Source organism: Castor canadensis, chromosome 15 (assembly GCF_047511655.1).
Source record: "Castor canadensis chromosome 15, mCasCan1.hap1v2, whole genome shotgun sequence".
In the NCBI taxonomy this organism is placed as follows: Eukaryota; Metazoa; Chordata; class Mammalia; order Rodentia; family Castoridae; genus Castor; species Castor canadensis.
In genome coordinates, this window is record NC_133400.1 from 52,174,522 (window position 1) to 52,182,083 (window position 7,562).

Below are 7,562 nucleotides of genomic sequence, written 5' to 3' on the forward strand. Positions count from 1 at the left end.
AAGCTCTAAGAAAACTAGGAATAGAAGGAAAGTTCCTCAACATTATAAAAGCTATATATGACAAACCTACAGCCAGCATTATACTTAACGGAGAAAAATTAAAACCATTCCCTCTAAAATCAGGAACCAGACAAGGATGCCCACTATCTCCACTCCTATTCAACATAGTACTGGAATTCCTAGCCAGAGCAATTAGGCAAGAAGAAGGAATAAAAGGAATACAAATAGGTAAAGAAACTGTCAAAATATCCCTATTTGCAGACGACATGATCCTATACCTTAAAGACCCAAAAAACTCTACTCAGAAGCTTCTAGACATCATCAATAGCTATAGCAAGGTAGCAGGATATAAAATCAACATAGAAAAATCATTAGCATTTGTATACACTAACAATGAGCAAACGGAAAAAGAATGTATGAAAACAATTCCATTTACTATAGCCTCAAAAAAAAATCAAATACCTAGGTGTAAACCTAACAAAAGATGTGAAAGACCTCTACAAGGAAAACTATACACTTCTGAAGAAAGAGATTGAGGAAGACTATAGAAAGTGGAGAGATCTCCCATGCTCATGGATTGGTAGAATCAACATAGTAAAAATGTCTATACTCCCAAAAGTAATCTACATGTTTAATGCAATTCCCATCAAAATTCCAATGACATTCATCAAAGAGATTGAAAAATCTACTGTTAAATTTATATGGAAACACAAGAGGCCACGAATAGCCAAGGCAATACTCAGTCAAAAGAACAATGCAGGAGGTATCACAATACCTGACTTCAAACTATATTACAAAGCAATAATAATAAAAATAGCATGGTACTGGCACAAAAACAGACATGAAGACCAGTGGAAGAGAATAGAGGATCCAAATATGAAGCCAGATATGAAGCCACACAACTATGAGCAACTTATCTTTGACAAAGGAGCTAAAAATATACGATGGAGAAATAGCAGCCTCTTCAACAAAAACTGCTGGGAAAACTGGTTAGCAGTCTGCAAAAAACTGAAACTAGATCCATGTATATCACCCTATACCAAGATTAACTCAAAATGGATCAAGGATCTTAATATCAGACCCCAAACTCTTAAGTTGATACAAGAAAGAGTAGGAAATACTCTGGAGTTAGTAGGTATAGGTAAGAACTTTCTCAATGAAACCCCAGCAGCACAGCAACTAAGAGATAGCATAGATAAATGGGACCTCATAAAACTAAAAAGCTTCTGTTCATCAAAAGAAATGGTCTCTAAACTGAAGAGAACACCCACAGAGTGGGAGAAAATATTTGCCAATTATACATCAGACAAAGGACTGATAACCAGAATATACAGGGAACTTAAAAAACTAAATTCTCCCAAAACTAATGAACCAATAAAGAAATGGGCACGTGAACTAAACAGAACTTTCTCAAAAGAAGAAATTCAAATGGCCAGAAAACACATGAAAAAATGCTCACCATCTCTAGCAATAAAGGAAATGCAAATTAAAACCACATTAAGATTCCACCTCACCCCTGTTAGAATAGCCATCATCAGCAACACCACCAACAACAGGTGTTGGCGAGGATGTGGGGAAAAAGGAACCCTCTTACACTGTTGGTGGGAATGTAGACTAGTACAACCACTCTGGAAAAAAATTTGGAGGCTACTTAAAAAGCTGGACATCGATCTACCATTTGATCCAGCAATACCACTCTTGGGGATATACCCAAAAGACTGTTACCCCAGTGGCACCTGCACATCCATGTTTATTGCGGCACTATTCACAATAGCCAAGTTATGGAAACAGCCAAGATGCCCCAGCACTGACGAATGGATTAAGAAAATGTGGTATTTATACACAATGGAATTTTATGCAGCCATGAAGAAGAACGAAATGTTATCATTCGCTGGTAAATGGATGGAATTGGAGAACATCATTCTGAGTGAGGTTAGCCTGGCTCAAAAGACCAAAAATCGTATGTTCTCCCTCATATGTGGACATTAGATCAAGGGCAAACACAACAAGGGGATTGGACTATGAGCACATGATAAAAGCGAGAGCACACAAGGGAGGGGTGAGGATAGGTAAGACACCTAAAAAACTAGCTAGCATTTGTTGCCCTTAATGCAGAGAAACTAAAGCAGATACCTTAAAGCAACTGAGGCCAATAGGAAAAGGGGACCAGGAACTAGAGAAAAGGTTAGATCAAAAAGAATTAACCTAGAAGGTAACACCCACGCACAGGAAATCAATGTGAGTCAATGCCCTGTATAGCTATCCTTATCTCAACCAGCAAAACCCCTTGTTCCTTCCTATTATTGCTTATACTCTCTCTACAACAAAATTAGAGATAAGGGCAAAATAGTTTCTGCTGGGTATTGAGGGGGGAGCGGGAGGGGGTGGAGTGGGTGGTAAGGGAGGGGGTAGGGGCAGGGGGGAGAAATAAACCAAGCCTTGTATGCACATATGAATAATAAAAGAAAAATGAAAAAAAAATAAAAAATAAAAATAAAACTGTTAAAAAAAAAAAAAAAAAAACAAACAAACACCACTCAGATGAAGAGCAAAAGCAGAAGTCCAAATCAACAAGTAAGTATTACCCCGATGCACACTTGCAGTCACTTTAATTTGTCCCACAAGCTTATTTGTTTTGAACAATACAGTTAGGTTTGTTCTTCTTAAATCATCAAATTTATCACCTGAAGAATGTACACTTTTTTGTAAGTTTGACTTTTGTTGTAATAAAAGCACATTGGTATATGTTAATTTCATTTCCCTAGAGTCTTTAACAGAATAAATTCTCAAATAAATATATGCCATAATTTAACAAATAAACTTAAATTCCTATTTCTAACATCTTTTGGAGAAACCAGAAAGGTCAGAAATAAAACCAGATTTTGTATATTTATTATACTCCAGTAAAATAATTAATTTGTAGATGTTGCAAAACTCTATGATTAAAATAGGAATTTTTGCTGTTTTTACCAATTACTCAGGTTTATTCTCTGTGATGAAGCACCATCTACCCAATAACTTCCTTTGTTATTTTTGATGTTTAGCGATTTGGGAGGCTTTTTATTTACAATTTTCCTTTAGGATGTCAAAACTAGGAAATTTTTAATATTTTCAGTGTGTTAAAAAGGTATTTTTAGCTCTGGTTTAGAACAACAAAATTCATCATCTTCATCCACATTGCTCTTTTGTCATTTGTTTCTTTATGAGAGTTGCCATAATCATGGAGCTAACACAATTATGGAAGCCCTGAGGTATAACTTCAAAGCTTTTTCTTAATTGTCAACATGCAGTGGGGAAGCCAGTAGTTCTTACACTCTCTCCCGATCTCTTATCATTGAAAATTTTGCCATAAACTTTGACACTTCATTTTATATGTTCACACTCCTCTCCTGGAAAGCTAACACCAGAATACACATCACATTACTACCAAGAAGAGATTGACAGAATTTGCTGGATCACAAATCTATAGAGACATATTGTGGCTTCTTCAGAAATTCCAAGGAGTAAAGCATTTTTAAAATTATTCAACGTGGTAATCTCAATCTGCCAGCCATGGTATGAATCCCCTGGAATTATACCCAGTTGGTGTCTGTAGAGGAGATACATGAATTTAGATCATGTGAAATGGTAAGAGAAAAAGAATATCCTGGAAGTTAAACACTCTGAACCTTGTCAACAGAATAATTTTAAATCTGATAAGTAAGACCTAATGTATCTTTTCTTAACATTGCAGCCTGATATCTTCAATATTTTTCTAGGAATAAATAAAACTTGAATGCCAGAACATTTTCTCAAGGCTGTATCTACTATATATAAGTAAATAGCTTTTGATGTATCTGCATGAAAATAATCTTCCCCAAAGAAAAGGATGTCATCTCTCTATTCCTTAAAGGGTCTCTGAACTCATCTTCTTCTTGTAGGACAAGGATGTGTCTATAATGTTATTTTATGGAAAGACCAGTTCAAATATCTGAGACTATTCATAACCAGAAATGAGCAATATAGCGTAGTCACTTTGTCATGGCCTATTCTTAATATTCCACCCCCGCTTACTCTTAGAATAAGTAAATCCCCTGGGATTGCAAAAACAGTTTGGGAATGAGTAGAGTTATGAGTCTACATGAAAACTAAGCCCCTGACTTCGACATCAGTGGGGATTCTCAGAAAGGAACAGTCAAGTACTCCCTATCCTCAAAAGACCATTCTGACAAAATATCACACACAACTGATGACCACCTCTTTAGCTTCTCTATATGGCTTCCCTTGGCTTAGCCAAGCAACTTCAGGCTTTCTTTTTAGTAAGAATTCTTCTCTAGTTCATGGTTCCCTTTTCCTATTGGCCTCAGCAGAGAAAAGGTTAGATCAAAAAAAAAAAGAAAAAGAATTAACCTAGAAGGTAACACACACGGACAGGAAATTAATGTGAGTTAACTCCCTGTAGAGCTATCCTTATCTCAACCAGCAAAAACACTTGTTCCTTCCTATTATTGCTTATACTCTCTCAACAAAATTAGAGATAAGGGCAAAATAGTTTCTGCTGGGTATTGAGGGGATGGGGGAAGAGGGAGGCGACGGAGTGGGTGGTAAGGGAGGGGGTGGGAGCAGGGGGGAGAAATGACCCAAGCCTTCTATGCACATATGAGTAATAAAACAATAAAAAAAAGAATTCTTCTCAAAGAAACTTTACACAGATAACCAATTTATACATGTGACAAGAGTTGTACTAAATATGTACTTCTAGTTCAAATCCTAATATGTATATCTTAAAAATTAAATCAATAAAAACAAGTTAATATGTCAAAAATATTTTGTAGTATTCTAATTCAGGTGCTAAATAGTAATTAATATATTAAAATAAACCAGAATCAAACAGATATGAATAATAAAGCTATCATGTATGGAGTACACACAATGCTAACTGATTTATATACAATAGGTAAATTAGTTGTTGTTATAAATATACACACTTAGATGTAAATGTGCATTCAATCACATTTCATGCATATATACATTATTTTCTGTATATGCGATAATTTCATTATCATCATTATCATCTCTGTTTCATAAATGAAAAACCAAGGCATTAAGGGCTTATTGGGATTAGAGAGCTAGTAATAAGAACACTTGGTATTTGAACTCAGGCTCAATGAGCTCCCAAATTGCCTATTCTGATATCATGGTTCCAAAAATGTACGTTCCCAAATTTTTCCCCAATAATTATGCTCTGCTCTTTCTTTTAAAGGATGTTAGACTCCTTAAAAGAAAATTCTTTTTAAAAACCATGAGTAAAATATACAGGTACAAAGAAGAAACTACTTTTAAAAAGAGAGGGTACTTGCATATCTTTTGTGTTGCTGTTACTAAATGTCCTGCCAGGGGAACATCTGTGTTCTTTCACCCTCCAAGCAGCATGCAGTTCTGGAGTGAAAATAAACAAAATCACATAGATAAGTGGATGGATAGGTAGCTAATAGATAGATAGATAGATAGATAGATAGATAGATAGATAGATAGATGATAGATAGATAGATGATAGACAGATAATAGATAGATTTTATTTAAACAATAAAATATGTGCTTTAAAAAGCTATGTTGTTGCTACCAACCTTCACCAAAAATGTTGGGCAGCCAGTGACAAAGAAGGAGGTCAGATAGGACCTTCACAGAAGCAACATATATGGAAAACTCTCAAAACCAGCAATCACAATGAAGTGAAACTGAAACTGCTTCCTCTGGCCCTAAAGTGGTGGTCAGAGAAAAGTGGCTCATACATAAATCCTTCATTCTCCTAAAAATCAATGCAAAGAAACAGCCTTGAAACTTACCAGAATCTTATTTCTACAATGCCTATCAGACTGACAGCCCAAGGAGTATTTAGGCAGGAGAGTGTTTCTCAAGTGTCAAACAGATAAGTTACCCTTTTCTACCACTATTTTAAAATATTGTTCTAGATTCATTGAGAGGAGAGGCTGAACACTGGGCAGGAAAGAATGCAAAGGAAGTCTGATGGTACAAAAACAGTCCTACACAGTTCTGAGCACCAGGGGCTCAGCCTCAATTACTGTTTGTATGTCTGCAACACCAAAGCCATAAAGGTGACTTCACCCAGACACCTCAAAAGGCTGAGTAGCAAATTCATGTTCTTATCAAGCATGCTCTATGGGAGTTCCAATCCCTATGCATTCCCTTCTTCCAAGCTATGTGTGGCATTTTCCCCCAGAGAAATCCTTAAAAGTACAATTGTCTATTTCTCATACTCAGGACCTCAAGCGCTCAATATGTGTTAGCACAACTCATGGCCACCCCTTTAACTAGCTCTGGCCTGGAAGCTCATCAAAGAAAACATGTAGAGTTCTCCTGCATTTTTGTTTCCTTGCACTGGTTAGATTGTGAACTCTCATCATGACAGCAGAGGTCAACCAGCACTTTAGACTGGCTCTGTCCTTATGTACACAAAAAGAATATGTTTCCCAAAAATGCCTTCCAGAGCCTTCATAAATCCAAGAAACTTATAAAGGTGGTAGAATAACCAAGGACCTGAGATAATACTGTCATTATCCCAAACCTGGAAATGCTTGCATGATTTTCAAAGGATGATTGTTATTATCCCTATTTTGTAAATAAGGAAACCATTTTAAAGTCAGCCAGGTATTTTGTGGCCAGTTAGTACCAGGATAGGAGCAAATGAAGGCAGGATCTGTCTGCCACAGTACACTGTAGGATCAACTAAAATCAGCATTCTTGGCTTGTGACTTCTTCAGTGGACCTCATCCAAGTCATTGGGCAAATTCGACCAAGACGAACCCTTATGTCTACACTGCTGGGCCCGAATTCATTAAATAAAATAACAGAGTTCTGACACTTTAGAAAGAACCCCGAAATTTCAACAGGATAGAAAATTCTTCTGACTTTGGTAGAAGAATAAACTCGTATATCCTTGCACTCCCCAAAAAAACTATATTATTGGGAAATAATGTCAAAAAAAAAGTCATGACTCTAGAAATCAATGGCCAAATAACAAATTGAGCAGTTTATTCATGAAAAATGTTGAATTTCATGTAAGAGAAATGGAACTCTGTGGCATCCTTGCCTGAGCTTATCTTAGTCTCCTTTGTCCCTCAGCCTCCCTAGCTCACCTTTATGAGGATACTCTCAAGAGTGCACCATTGTGGAGCTAATGTTGGCTCCAGAGATCTGCTGAAGGCAAAAACCTCACATCTAGAAGTACTGGCAATAAAATTAGCACATTCAATTACAAAATAACAGCAATCACCCACAATGCTAATCTGAGATTATTGTCCTGCTTGAGGCAAGTGTCAGATTAGCATATTAGGCAAATATTTAACAAAGCTTACAACAGGGCTAGAGATGGTTTAGAGAAACTTTATATTTATCTCTGCCTATGCATGTACAGGAAAGATCTAAGAGGATCACATAGGAAGAGAAAACTGAAATCTTCCAAACCACCTGAGCTTTGAATGTGCCACCACCCACACTTACACAGAGATCCATGGACAAGATAGAAAATGGTGACTTCTGTCAAATCACTAACTGCCCATGAA